Raw genomic sequence first — 15,449 nt, 5'->3', positions numbered from 1 at the left:
GAGTAACATGCATGAACCAGTTTTTCAAGAGTTATGATTTGTTGAAGTTTCTGGAGGAACAGCCATACGCTCCGTGTGAATGTTTACGCTCTCTTCCCCTCTCTCCTCTGCAATGCTAAATTCCAGAACTGAGGTGTTGATATGCTCTTAAATAAGCCAAACAAGTATCTTCCCCCCTTTTAAATTAACATATTTACTTTCTCTTAAAGTAATTTTCAAATGCTGAGTCATTTTAGCCTCAAACATACTCATTATGGCAAATTTCAGTATGACTAAGAAATAAGCTACTGAAAACAACATCTCAAAATAAAAAAAAAAAAAAAACAACAGGTAACCTTACTCCTGGCATCACTACTATCGTGGCCTAGAACACACACAAATGGGCTAGAACCCATATAAATTCAGTGATCATAAACTGGCCTGGAAGTTCAAGTTCTTTAGTTATAAAATATACAACATAGCACACTCATTTTCATTCCCATATTCTCTAGGCGTGTTAAACATGTATACTACTCCAATTTCTGTTTCATAATCGCCTCCATTTTCTTTGAATATGAGAGACTTGGACTTTATTTTTCAGTAATAAGTATTATAATATCCTCTTCCCTTTGTTTTGTTTGCTATGTAATTTGAAAAAAAGCTAAGCAGGATGTGAAGTATAGCCACATTTCCTAGCTTCCTCTGTCCTCAAGAAAAAACACAGGCAATTCCAAAAGGTCACATATAAAATATAAATTGGAATTTGGTGGTTTAAAAAAATGGATCCCTCTTTTAGCACACCAGCAGGAAGCTACCACATTCTACTTTTTTTCCCAAATTTACCGTCAGCTGCAGAAGATGACAGTTACAGATCCATAGGTATAGCAGGCTAAGGGACAGTACGTGATTACCAGAGTCAGCTCCCATTTTCAAAAATCACCTTTTGACTGTCTAAGTTCTTAAATGGCCTTCCTGTTTAACAGCAAATAGCTCTTTTATACACATATGTAGAAAAAAAAGGAGTAGCTGCTATATTAAAAACAAACAAGCGTGTTCATATGAAGGATGACAAGCAAGCATGCGACAATAACTAGACCTAAGTTTTATTTCCACTTCTAACACCAATCTCCTTTTTGTCCTTCAGCAACATACACGACTTGGTAACCCCACACTGCTGGCAGGGGAACCAAGTTACTGCCCTTTACCAACTCCATAAAAGCATGCCAGTGCTCCATTAACAACGAAGATTAGTATTTCCAGATTCTTGGTGTCGTCATTTTATTTTCTACCCCACTCCTAGTTCCGTTTGATGATACCTGTGTTCTACAGTTATGATATGAAACAATCTTATCGAACAAAGTGAAGAACCTGCTAACAAACGTGCATACTTCAGCATTCAATTATCTTAGGGAGAGCTCTACTGGTCTGGGTAAAATACTTTGGTAACATCTGGCAGCAAGCAAGCAAATGAAAGAACTCTATCAGCAGCTTTTTTCCTTGCTCTTGGAATCCTCTGGCTTAGAAGAGCAATAAGTTGTTTTACATTTTGTACAGCATTGAGCTGTGGTAAAATAACCCCCCCCCAGAGACTTATCATTTGTAAACCTACAGACTCTTTTAACAAGTGAGATTGAAGCAACCAGCTGCTGCAAGAGAGAAGTAACATTTGTGGAATTTTAAATTTCACACACACAAAAAAATTCAGTCTTACTTACACCAAAATAAAAATATTAATCTGCTTTATTGTAAGCTTTCACATGTGTGCCAGTTTTGCAGAGGTAACATTTGGCTCCCAGACCACTACATAATATTCTGAAATACAATTTGGACTACATCTCTCTTTATTCAGGACATTAACAGAGCCATTAGAACAAGCAGTTCCACTATCACAGTAGTGGTTCTGTGGATCATTCACCCTTGGCTGTTAGCACAGGGCTTAATAACAGCAGAAGAGTTATTCTTTTCCAGGAAATAGAATTGCTCCTAAACACTTCTGATTGCTACCACAGCAAGTTTAGAATTATTATGACTTTGTTACAGCACTGCATTTACAGTACAGGAAAAGATATGAGAAAAATACAGTCAGAAAGCAAAATTCTGAAAAAGAAAGTACAGCTTCTAGAATACATATTCATTTTATAAGACTGAAGTATTTAGAATAAGCACATATATTTAATTTATTCTAAACTCCTCTCAGTTGCACTAATGAAAGACTGCACGGACTTAGTTTTAAAACATTATTTTTATATTCAAAAGATAATCCCAATCTTTAAAATTGTATCTAGATAGAGTACAAATCAAGGCTAACTTTTTACATGCCAAAGCGAAATTTCCAAATACAAAATAAAACCCCAACCAAGTGTAACAACAACATACAAAAAATTTGAAGAATTCTCAGTTTTCCTATTAGCACATAGGAAATGGTAACAAGATAAATTCCAGTCCAGCAAAGCACTTTCACTACATGATAATAAGACCCACTTCAGATATGAGACAGGTATTAGTATTCAATTTATGTAGAGAAGGATACACAGGCATAGATAAAAAAATGCATGCCCCAAAATCACTCAGAAGATCAATGAGAATGAACAGTATCAGTCTTCAAAGTCTCAGCGCAGTGCAATAGCCTCTACACTACCTATCTTTACCCTGCGAATGAAGTAAATGGCGCTATGCCTTTCACCACTTAACTGAAGCTTACGTTAAGAAAACACAGCGAAACCTATACTGAAGTTTTCCTGTGGCTACTTTAATCACAAGATGACAAAAAAATATGTAAAGCGGTAACAGTCAACAGTAAAAATATACTATACACTTCATAAAATAAACTGAAGACAGAAGATACATGAAAAAAAAATCAGAATTACTTATTTTGGATAGATTGAAAACAACGACATACCAAGAAGTGTGAAACTGTTTCTTCAGTCTGAATACATGTCAAATGTTTTGGGTTTTTTCCTCACAAGTTTTTGAAAACTTAAATGTAATGATTATATATGGCTACATACAGACTCAGAAAGGGATAATTCTGCAATTTTATTTTACAGAACTATTTAGAAAATGCACTTAAAATGCATTTGCTGTTGCTTGATACTCTAGCCATGACGAGGTCTGGAAATACATAGAAGGATTTTTGATACAATCACAAGAATTTGTTTCCTGGTTCAACAGAATCCACAAAATGTGTACATGCAGCTAACAAGGACAAACCAGGACTCATTCTTAAACAAGACTTCAGCGCTTACCCAGCTGCAGAAGCTATATCACTTTAACTACACATATAGTAGTTATATATATATAGTTACACATAACTAAAGGCATATAACCCCATAGCACAGACAGACCGTAAACAGTTTATATCCCATAGAGGAAAGGGAACAACCTGTAAGTGTATTCACAGTTCAGAGAATTGCAAGGTGCAAAAATTTCTTAAAATATAGTTGTTACAATTCCCCTAATCAAACAATCTACACTGCTGAGACTTTGTGCAGAGCATGCTCTAGAATAGAATTATGAACAGTATTATGAACTAACTGTATGTGCATGTTTTTATAAAGACTAACAAAGAATTCTTTAGCTTTTTAAAAAAACAATTCGATGAGACACTTAGCATACATTGAAAATGATCTACACCCTCCTGCTATCCTCCATGGGATGCTGGCTCAAGTGTTTTCCAACATCCGCAGACCAGAACATATTGTCCATGCTCCCTACTCCTGTGATCCATTTAATGGCATGCACACACCATATTCCAAATAGAGGCAAGACAAAAATGAATCTTGCCTGGGCAGCTCTTAACTGTATGTGACAAAAAAAAAAAAAAAAAAAAAAAAAAAAAAAAGTAATTCATTGCATGACATAAAAATTCACTTATAAGGGTATCGTACCAGATCTAGAGTCTCATTCTCCCTCCCAAAACCATACTAGTCATTTACTTAGACGTAACTGACAAAAAGGGGTCACAAACCACAGCAGCAGATTACAAAAAAAGAATAAATACTGTGACTCTGTCTCTAAAATTACATTATACATTCCCATTTAGGACAACAGAAAATATTTAAGAAATAATAAAAAAATATAGTGATAAGCTATACAGAGACGTATCACATGGACATGTTAAGTACTTGAACTGTTAACTGATGAACTCTGGGCCATACAGCTGGCGTTGCGTGAATGAGGGAAAGCTATCGACTACTCCATGGAGACCCGGGACATGTGGCTAATTGAGACAATATTTCAGGATAAAACCAGCACTTGATTTATTATTGTTTACACACATCATAAGCAGGGCCTCTGGGCAATGTCAAGTTCCAGCTCCTAATTGCGGCTGTGTAAACACTCAGGAAGCCTCAGTCTAGGTGTCAAGAAGCCTCTACTCGTAACCGAGCCAACAGACAATGAGGTCACATCAAAAATAAAAAAAAAATAAAAAAAAAAAAGAGGAAGAAACCACCTCACGCCAGAACTGCGCACACTGCCCCAAGTGCCAGCCGCTAACAGAATCTGCTTTCTATGAATAAGAGGGGAGGCGGGGGGGAAGCACAGCCAAAGACGCGCCAGCCCCCGCTCTCCCAGGGGCCGGGCCGGGCTCCGCCACCGTAGCGGCAACGGAGCCGGGGGCAGGGTCTGGGGGTCACCACCCCACCCCCGGCTGGCACCCCACGGCGCCGGCAAGGGGACTACGCGCGGCCGCAGCGGCCAACTGCCGTCAGCAGCCCCCTTCCTCCCCCCCCGGGCCGCACCCGGCCGGGCCGGGGCAGGTGCGGATGGGAGGCAGCTGCCGCGGCGGTTTGATCCCCGCCACAGGCGAGGGCTCCCCGGGCTGGGTTGGGCCGGGTCGGGTCAGCGGGGCCTCGCACGACAGCGAGGGGAGGCGGAAGCGAGGCGGAGGCGAGGAGGACCCCGAAGAGCCCCTGCCCCCCCACCCCCAAGGAACGCCTGCCAACACGGCACTGGCCCTTTAAGTATCCCGTCCCCCCCTCCCGTCGCCCCCTCTCCCTCCTCCTCTTCCTCCTCCTCCTGCCCCCCCTCCCCGGCCGCCGCCGCGTCCCTTCCGCGCGGCGCCGAACAGCGGCCCGCGCTCCCTCTCGCCCCGTCTCCCCTCCCCGCGCGCGCGCGCGGCGCCTGCGCGCCCCCGCCGGCGCGCGCCCACAGGAGACAACGGTTACACGGCGGCCGTTCCAGAAATTTCCTCGCTCTCGCCCCCCCCCCCCCAACTCCCCTCCCCGCGCCTGCCCGCCACCGCCCCTAACCCCCCTCTGGGCGAGTTGCGGAGTGCGGGTGCCCCCTCCCCGCTGTTCCGCGTGCCGGGCTCGCCCCCCCGTTCCTTCCCCAACCACCCCCCCGGTCTGGTGGTACGCCTGGGCCCGGCCGGCGGCGGCGGCGGCGGGCGCGCCGTGATGGATGGCTGGCTGGCTGGCTGGGAGCGGGTTTGAGTGACAGCGCTTACCTGGGTGCCAATCTTCGTCACACTGACAAGCGGCTGCAGCAATCGGGACCCGCACCGCCGCGACACGCGTCACCGCGCACACACGCACCCAGCCAATCACCGGCCGCGCCGCCCGAGACGACAGCACGCCGCGCATCACGCCTCATCAATATTCACCACGGGGGGCGGGGCACGCGCCGGCGTAGGGAGGTGGCGCGCGGCCGCCCCGCCCCGCCGCCACAGCGGCGGGGCGGGGCGGCCGCGCGCCACCTCCCTACGCCGGCACCTCCCGGCTCGCCCTCATGAATATGGACGAAGGGGGCGGTGAAACCCGAGCGGACCCGGCCACGCCCCTTCCCGGGTCGGAGGTGGGGGGGAGGTGAAACCACCTCCTCGGGGGGGGGGGGGGGGGAAGGGAGATACCAAGTGGCTCTGCCATACGGGGCGAGGGCGGCAGCCATGAGGCGGGGGCAGCCCCCGGTCGATTCCCGCCGGCCCCTCTTCAGGCAGAGCCCGCTGCCCTCCCTCGGGCCGCCTCGCCGCCTCAGGGCTGGGGATGTTGGCCCGCCTGGCACGGCCTGAGGAGGGGCTGAGGGCTTGCGGGGGGGTCCCCTGCCTCGGCCGGCTGCCCTCGGCCGTTGGGTCTGCGCTTGTCACCTTGTCAAGTGGCCCCGGGGAGGGTGGCAGGAGGCGCCTGGGGCTGGCGGGGTGTCACCCCGCGCCCCCGAGAAGGCGTCCCCGAAGTCTGTACAGGCCTGTGTCCCAGAAACTCGGGGCGGGGCGGTGGAACTTCTGCTCAGCACAGTGCGTGGTGCAGCTGCCTGGCGAAACTGCTCGGCAGATCCTTCTGCCATGCTGTGCCCCTTCCTCCCCCAACTTGCCCCTGTCTTCCTCCAAACCCCCATCCCACTGCAGGCACTGCAACCAGCATATCCCCAGGATCCCGCCCTGAGGTCCTGCCGTGACCCGAAATAAAGGTGCTGGGTGCAGACGTCTGTCTTTTACTGAAACTGCTTCCTTTCTCCACTTCGAAGAAAACAGCACTATCACAGCTCTTCCCTCCTGTTCTACCACTGTTAAACATGCCGTTTCCCTAAACTGTGCCTAAGTAAGGAGCAGGAGAATCGGGAAAATGTGGTTTCCGACAGATGCATGCCTCGTGGCTTAGCCATTTTGCTGCTGGGATATTTTAAAGTTCCTTTCTTGTAGATTCTCTGCTGTGCAAAAGGGCTTGAATGTACACCTTTCAGTTAAGTTGCTGAGATGACCTCTCATCTCTACCTTGCTCCTCAGATTCTTAAGACATCTGAAGGATCATCTTAGCAACCTCTCCCTCTCTCTTTGAGGGCAAAAGTTATGAAGGTGGGGAAGAAGCTATAGGTACAGAATATATACAGAGCAATATATACAGAGCAAATCTCATCTTACGAAGCTGAGCTCAAAACCAAAGCAGGTTTAGTTTCAGGTGTTGTAGTCCCTCTGCAGAACAGCAGCTGGAAATCTACTTGATTACCCTGTACCCTGGTAAACTGGGAATGCCCTACATTTTTGCAAGGTCCATGCCGCTCTTCCTGTTTGTTTAACAGTAGCAAGCCACCTAGTTTGTTTTATGTAACACTTTCCTGGGCCAGGCCACTTAAAGAAGATCTGGCTAATAGACTGGTAATAGAAACGGCTAGTTAAATGTTCCTGCGAGCCAGGTCTGCTTTCAGTCCTCTGAGTATAACTGCTGGGTCAAGACCCTGCTCAGCCAACACAGTTGCTCTTGGTCTTCAGCAATCTAGTCACTCTGTGCACACTGCCACCATTTGTCCACTAACAAAACAGTCATTTCATCCTCTCGCCAGACCGCTTGGAGCCTTTACAGGAGTTCGTTTTCGAGCCGTTTTTCCCTGTACGGTCAGAACCACGTGGATGTCAGGCTTGTGAACAGAGAAAGAACTTGTACACCATGCAGAGAGAGGGGAAAGAAAATGAACTATGCTAATCCAGAGTGCTCAGGTGTGTGAATCAGGTCTCAAAGTTCATGTGAATGACTTATATAAACAAGATTTTAAAAAAATTCAACTCTTAGTTTGGTTTACTCACAAGAGCTTCTTTCTGTATTGCAGTTACACTGCTCTTGAGCTGTGTAACACCACCTCTAAGAGAGTTCCTGTGGCCAGGCTGGCTTCTTCTACCACAAGTTTCATCTCTCATTATCCCTGACACATTCATTAGTGACACATTCACTAAACAGTGCTTAAAATTAACTGGTTCCCATGCCCAGACCTGCCTCTTCTTCAAATTTGATTCTCCCTGCAAACCCTTTGTTCTCCTTCTGCCTTGCCTGCACTTCTTTGGATAGGAGTTCACCAATTTCTTCTGAGAAAGTACAGATTAAATTCAAACTAATTTAGTTTCTGTTTAATCTCTTCTCACAGTGATCTTCAAAGCCTTTCTTGATGCCTTTCCCACCTTGACTTTTCCCTTCTCCTCCTGCTTCCCTTTGCTTTTCCTTCCCTTCCTGCCTGCCACTTGCTCTTCCCCAGCTCCCCCCTCACACACGGCAGGTGTAGAAATTCCTCGTCTGCTCTCTTCCCCTCACCCCAGTAATCCCATCTCTTGGTCTCCTTTGTAATTAAGGTTACTCCATCCTTTACTCTCCTCAGCCTTTTACGCTTTTCATAATATCAATAAATGTTCTACCTCCCTCGATCTTAAAGCACGTGACCCCCCAAGCACCAGAATTAAGAAAGCCTGATTCCCCACACATTTGTGCCTATGGTTTGTTATCTTTAGGGTCTAAGGTGCAAGCTTTGACTGAAATCTCTTCCAAAGTTGTGGTGTACATAAGGTCTCTCTTTAGTTAGTGGGTGCTGTTGCCTAAAAGCTTCCGCTGCAGACTTTCCATTATTCAGGAAGTACATGATACATCTTCCCTGCTCCACAACTTATTTTCATGAAAGTTACAGGAACTGAATTATTCTGACAGCTTTAATCCTATTTCCTACAGTGCTGGAGTAAGTCGCTATGTTCAAATGTTATCAAACGACATGGATACACCCCCAAATATACCTGTACCTGTACCTACATGATATGACCATATAAACATGATTCCCATAAGAAAGTAACCTAAAAATCACCCTTGATCTAACTTGTGCCTTCCAGCTGCCCATCTCTAAACTCACTGAATGCACTGTTCCCAACCACTGTCGAGAGGTCCCTGCTTTTCATTTTATCTTCAGCTTTCTCTGATACAGCCTCTGCAGGCTCAAAAGTTAAGCTTAATTTTTAAAATATCACAGCTGAAATGACTCCAGGAGATGAAGATTTAAGAAAAGCACTAAAAATTACAAGACTTTTGAGAGAAGCCTGCAACATTTGGAAAATAGAAGGAACTGGGAGGAGAGGAGCAGCAGGGGAAAAGAATGAAGAAGTAACTGAGATGAGTGATTCAAAGGCAACCCCCAGCCCCCAAAAAAAAAAAACCCAAAAAGGGAAAGGATAGGTACCCTTTTCTTTCTCTGTTTCTGATTATCCAAACAAACTGTGTTGACCATCATCAGTTCTGCAAAAGGACAAGGGTTCAATACATAGGACGGAAGACAGCAATCATGAGGAAATTCTCCATACTACACATTTTATAAGGATTATTACACAACTGATATAGTTTTATGCTATGAACTTGCATTGGTATGGGTGTACTCACTTAAATGCAATGGTGAGAGTGCTGCTTTTTTTTTCTAAAAAAGCAAAACCTATATGCCAGGGTGAATGCCATTTTAATATTTTGTAATTGCAAATTACAAGTAGTAAAAATGAGGTTCTGTAATATTTAGGCTTACAACTGCAAATACAGAATACTCAGATTCTCAAACTTCTGCTACTTTCTTCACATTGTAGGTATTAAATTGCAGTACTACTGCAAGGAGTTTCTATGTGGGGATCAAGATGCTCATTAAGTACATCTCATTACTTAAAGCACGCACAGATATGTTTGTAGGGTCAGGACCTTACTTGGTTACTGACAACAGTCCCGGATATATAAGAGCATTCCTCACAGTTGGACCAAGTATTTGCAAACACTTAAGCTATGAAGGTCCCGTCTCACCAAATGAGAAAAGCACTCTCCCAAATCTATTCTCTGAAACACACTTTCAGTTGCGATTTAGTGATATTAGGATTGCATAAATGTATTGGAGGGCAAAACTAGATCCTATGGACAGTTGCTAGGTGAATTAGGCTTACTCTGACATCCTTTAGTAACTTCCAAGTTGTAAATATTACAACTGTGTGCATAATATAACATTCATACGCATTTAGCCTATTCAGAAAAAGGAAACTTCTCATGGCTTTTGCAAAGTGTACTTTGCAACTCTTTCATAATTAAGATTTCAAAGGAAACATTTACATAGAGGTGAAGGGATGGGCTTCCATGCAGGTGGCAGTAATCTGTACTCATAACTTACTGAATAAAGAGTGTAATTGCAGTGATAAGACTGGAATAATCTAAACAGAGCAGGGTTTTCCCCAGATTTCCATAAAAATCAGGTGAGTTTTTAAGTGCTGATCTCTTAACAATGGGAGGCCTTTGCAGCAAACCATTTTCTTCTTTCATCACTCCAAGGGAAAAAAGTATGTAATAAGACATGTCAACAACTTAGATGTCCTCTGGCTGTTTGGAAAGCACTCCAAAAAGCAACTTCTGCGCGCTTTGTTTGCAGGCACAGCACATTCACATCTGCAGCCACAACTTTACGTGGTATAGGAGGAGCCTGGGAAAAATGTGTGACTTACTTTATAATGGATATGGCTTTTAAGATTTTAAAGCTGAAATTAATGAGTTAACTCAGTCTAAATAAATTCAAGCTTTGCTTGAACTAGATCATGGAGATCTGTGTAACTCAGCTGGGAACACTCCCTCTGGAGAAATTAAGAGCTCATGTTCCACAGCAGGACTTGGGCTCGGACCAAGAGCTGGCACTGCAGTGCAGTACTACTGCAAGGAGTTTCTATGTGGGGATCAAGATGCAATCCTTTTGATGAACTATTATTGTCCTTGTTTTTCCACCCTCTCTGTTCAGTAGAAAAACCAACGTACTTAAAGCCTCCTTCAAAAAAGGAAAAATTATAAATGTCTTATTCAACATTTCTCCTGTTGTCAAATCAAATTTGAATTTCGAGAGCTGTACATTAGCTGAATCACTGGCTGCATACTACTCACTCCATCTGTTTATATGGTTGAGTCACTGCATTACCAATATCTTAACACGTTACTTGGAAAGAATTTTAGGCGATCTGGAGGATAAAACCCCAAAGCTCTATAAGATAATGTTCCCTTCTGTATGTTCTGTAGTACCATACTCTACATCGCTCGCTTTCTGCTATCGGAGATGTTAATTTGAACAAACTGCTATTTTAGGAGAAAGAGCTTATCATAAAAGTACAGCTTCCACTTAAAAGCTGAAGACTGAGCTGTGATGTGGAAATCCACTGCCACCTCCCCACATGCAACGCCTTGCCCTGGGAACTGCGCGAGGAGTTCCATGGTGATGGAACAAACATCTTTCACAACCCAACGTATCTTTTTTCCACTTGAGATACTATAAACAGATTACCTTCTGAGGGCAAACTGGCCACTTTTAATGATGCCAAAGTTGAGAACATCTTGTTGTTTGACTGCAAAGTTTCTTCAAAAATGTGTTATACTTAAAAAGACATTTTCATTTACCTCATTGCGGAAGGGCTGGGGTGGGGGCGGGGGGGGACAAAAAACAGGGCAGAGGGGCAGAAAAGCAGAGTCAGAAGGACAGAGGTGGAATTGCTAATACATATCTTGATTTTTATTTTATGAAAAACATAAAAAGATAATATTTTGTATCACTCCCACCATGGAGGACTATGAATGCACTCACGTTATTCTGGGAGTTGAGAAGCAGAAAGTGAAACCAACTGAAATAAAAGAAAACCAGTGAGACTAGTTTTACCTTCCAGACCAGGGGCTAGGTCCAACTCTCACAGAAGTCGGTGGAACAATTCCCGCCAGCTTGAGCGGGATTTGGATTCGGCAAAGTGAAATGCAGAAAAAGTAACCAGGAAGCATTAATGAGAGGTTCTCAAACACTGGCCTACAGAGCACTTTCTTCAGTCCATAGAGACCTGTCTTTCCTCTCCATTACTCGTTTACTTCCAGCTGCTTTTATGGGTTTCTGCATTTTGGAGAGGCGTTGGTAACAGGGAATGAGAATGCCCAGCCAGCCAGCCTGCTCCCGACACTGTTTTGCAAATAGAAGAGGAAAGAATTCAACTGGTGAACAAATAGAGAAAAAATAAAGAAGGGACTATCTGAAGGAGTAGAAGGCCATTAAGCTGAGAGGATTAGGTGGCCTTCAGTGAGGATTAGGTGCTTTGCTGCCTAATGCAACTGTCTAGCCAGGCACCTGAGCGGCTAGCACAAAGCAAGAGAAAAGCTGAGCTCCACACAGACGTCTGCACTGAGCTAAAAGCAAATAGGAAATGCCAAGGCAGAAGCGTTCCACAAACATTCCCCTTCTCGTCTCCGCCGAGTGGGATTTGTGGAAACTACCATGCACACCCACCCCTGGGCTGAAAGTAGACAAGCCTGTCTCTGATGGTCCACGCTGCAGTACTTACACCATGTCCTCCAGGCCCACATCCACATTGTCATTCCAGGTGTGACACACATTCCTACCACCACATCTAGCTGAAGCCCTTCCTCTTTGGAGCAGTCAGGCATCTGGACCTGATGGCTCTGGATCAGCTGATGGTTGATGTTTGGGGCAGCATTCCCATTAACGCTTTCAGGTTCTTCCTCAACATGAAGGGCTGTTGTCATCTAAGTACAAGGCTAACACGTGCACGCATGACAGCCTGGATGGACCTAGCTGGCACCCAGTTCTTAAATGCAGGGCAATCCTTCCTTCCACGTGTACATGTGGGTCAAACTATCTTGAGTCCAACAGTGGCCAGTAGTAAGTGCTTAATGAAAGAGTGTAAGAAACATGAAAACAACTGGGTCAGCCTTCCTCTGGTGTGTCTTAGGAGCGCCTGGGGTCGATAGTTTAGCACCTTTCTGAATCAGAAGTTGCAATCAGACCATCATATTCAATGGCCACTGGCAGACTTCTCTTCCACTAATTCCTTTATTCCCTTTTTTGAACCCATTTACAGATTGCAAATCTATAATGTCCTTTTGCCTGCCAGTGAGTCTCTCCTGGAGTTAGACTACCTAAGTCAGCCTTTCCTCACAAGAAAGAGGAGATATAGGAGATTTTCTGGACATTTTTTCTAAGATTTATTGATGAGAAAACATTCTAGGAAAGAAAGGACTCGTCAACAGCTTGCAGAGCAATAAGATACAGACATCCCTATATTGGCTATGCATGAAATAGCTTTGGATCTAGAAGCAGTAGGAGTAATACCAGCCTCATGCTGTGCCCAGGTTAGTTGGTGGGCTGAGAGGCAAGGCAAATTAGCTTGAGACTGAGCGCTATGCTAGCGAGGCAATACTGTTTCTGGGATCCAAGCCTGTGTCCCTGCCAAGGTCTGCTCCTTCTTCCGAGAAAGACTGGCCCATTCAGACCTGGGTTGGGGATCTGCAGCACAGGGATGCATTGTGCCACACTGGCACATCCCGAGAGGCATGCTCCCAAATCTCTGCAATGCCTGAGGATACAGACCCACCTCCCCCATGGCCCATCTAACCTGGAAGCTGCACGGCAGAGACTTTTCTGCTCTTTTGAGTTTGCAACATCCTGTTTATTTCCCAGAGCGGGTGCAGATTCCCAGGGAGAGAATTAAGCCTCCTCCCATAGAAGGGGTGCATGAAATCCTACAGATCTGCAGACCACATGCCTCATACCATTGCTATAGGGCCTCCTGGGACAGGAGCTGCACCCATCCATTACTGACATTCTTTCTCATCGCACACAGTATTTATTGACCATTGGAGATGGCGATGGAATGATGCTTTGGAGGATTATTTAAACACATCTGATCCAGAATCAGACCAGAAATAAAATTTGCCTTGTACCATGCCCTGATTGCTCTCACGCCCCATGTCCAAGCCAAGTCACATCCTGCATCCATCAGAAAGCCCCATCGTGCTCTTAGGAAGGAGCTGAAGTGCAGCCCCTGATGCAAGGTGAATTGCTTGGTGTGCCCAACAGCCCACTGCTGTCACACACGGTTTCCCACTGATGGGACCTTGGTGAAGTTCTCCAGCAGACTTTGGGCTGCTGACCAAGACTCATCCGGACTAAACGAGTAACCCTGGTCGAGTGAGCGGCATACCAGGGAGAGGGGAGACCTAGGTCCCAGCCCACAGCCCCAGCCAACAGCCAATGCAGTCATGCTGGCTGGCTTTTTTTCTCTTATCCAAGGAATTTTGAGTCCTGGAGACAAGAGCTACTAGCAACTCATTCCCTTTTACTCATGTAAGGCATAAGTCACATCAGCAAGGGTTGGAATTTTTGTTTTTTTAAATCTAATAAGTGAAGTTCATGTAGATTGAATCTCTTTTCTAATAATCTGTATATTTTGGTAGCTTTACTTTCATAAATATGGCATTGAACAGGGTCAGAAAGAACACACTGGAATCAGCAGAGGCCTTTCAAAAAGTGCCAGAAACAATACTGCTTATGGCTTTGTATCTGTTTATAGAAATCAAGAGTCAGCATTGCAGTCCATTTCATAACTAACCCATACACTCCATAAGTAGTTTAAAGCATCAGAAAAGGCAGCGACGAAATCCGCTCTTCCTTGAGATGTGACTCTTGTTATGCTCCCTCACCATTTCAGAGATTTACAGCTGTCTCTAGGGTTTGCTTCCCTCAGTCCTACTTTGTGAGTATTATCACCAAACTCTGTCAAGATTGTGCTTTTGTTTTGCACTGCCTTCTCCAATTCTCTTCTAAAAATGATCATGCTTCTACTTTTCCAGTCGCACAGGAATGAAAAAGCTGTATCAAACCCAGCATGTTTATCTCAGTCTGACGTCCCACGTATAAAATGTGTGCCTATTTCGAATGTCGATCTTCATTCTTTTCTTTACTTTAATCAGACCTAGGAAAACCATCACAAAACATGCAGGGGATTTTTTTGCTTCCTCAGTACTATTTCAGAGTACTGTATGCATCCATAGGATGATGGCATTCCTTTGACTGCTAAGCATATTCCCTGACTGCACCGTCTCCATAGGCAGCAAGTAGCCGAGCTCCCATGCTGCGCAGTTTGTGTGACGGACTGCATTTGCACAGTGAGATTCAATTCTGTCTGCATGTAGGGACTGTAGTTTGCTTTTTCTTTTTAAAACACGGGAGCAAAGTTTTACATTATCAAAGGTTTGGTGTTTTGTGTTTTTTACCCAAGTAGTATAACATAAGCTGCATGTAGCCAGAATCTGTGGTGACTATAAATTCCAGCTCCTCCCCTAGTAGACCACGTAGTGGTAGGACACTACTGATAAACATGAAAAAAATGAAAGCTTTCAGAACCCCCATTTTCCTGTCGTACCTAGACCCAGCCTTGCCCTTTCCTCATACTCCAGTTCAGTTTTGTATCACCACCTCCACTGCTGACAATACTTTTTTCAATGGGAATATCACAGCCGCAGCCACTGCCAGAACCTCTTGGCAAACGAGCTGCTTTCTGAGTCAGAGCCTAATGCCATTACAAGGTCTGCAACAGCTGCAGCAGTCATACATCTGCAAGTCATTTGAACATTTTATGATGAATAAAAACTATCCATTACATAGACCTATACATTATATATTAACCCTAATACTTATTCAGTTACACTAACAATAACCTTTTCCCTCTGCATGCTGTAAACTTCTTTGGCTATAGCATGTGTTAACAGAGATACTTAGAGCTCCGGTCCATGGTGGAGCAGTCCCGGTGTACATATTACCTAACTTATTCTACCTATTTAAACACAAAATAGGATGATGGAAAGAAAGAAAGAAAGTGAATGTAAAGCTATAAAAATTCATACCATGCATAAGGAAACCATTTTTATATAATTGCATGAGACTGCATA

General features: G+C 44.7%; 1 protein-coding gene across 7 annotated transcripts in view; it reads right to left on the bottom strand.

The window, feature by feature from the left end:
* The window catches only part of PKNOX1 (PBX/knotted 1 homeobox 1), a 47,956-nt gene extending 42,409 nt beyond the window's left edge, over window positions 1-5,547 (bottom strand). For 5 of the 7 annotated variants that reach the window (XM_075173273.1, XM_075173245.1, XM_075173255.1 and 2 more), the window contains exon 1: window positions 5,429-5,544. The gene's annotated coding sequence lies outside the window, so the exon portion shown is untranslated. Of the gene's footprint in view, window positions 1-5,428 lie in introns of all 7 variants that reach the window. The other 2 variants (XM_075173281.1, XM_075173288.1) reach the window with 2 other exon arrangements.
* Between the last annotated feature and the right edge of the window lie 9,902 nt (window positions 5,548-15,449).

The sequence above is a fragment of the Calonectris borealis genome, chromosome 1, assembly GCF_964195595.1.
Source record: "Calonectris borealis chromosome 1, bCalBor7.hap1.2, whole genome shotgun sequence".
In the NCBI taxonomy this organism is placed as follows: Eukaryota; Metazoa; Chordata; class Aves; order Procellariiformes; family Procellariidae; genus Calonectris; species Calonectris borealis.
This window is presented reverse-complemented; position numbering and strand designations above follow the sequence as displayed.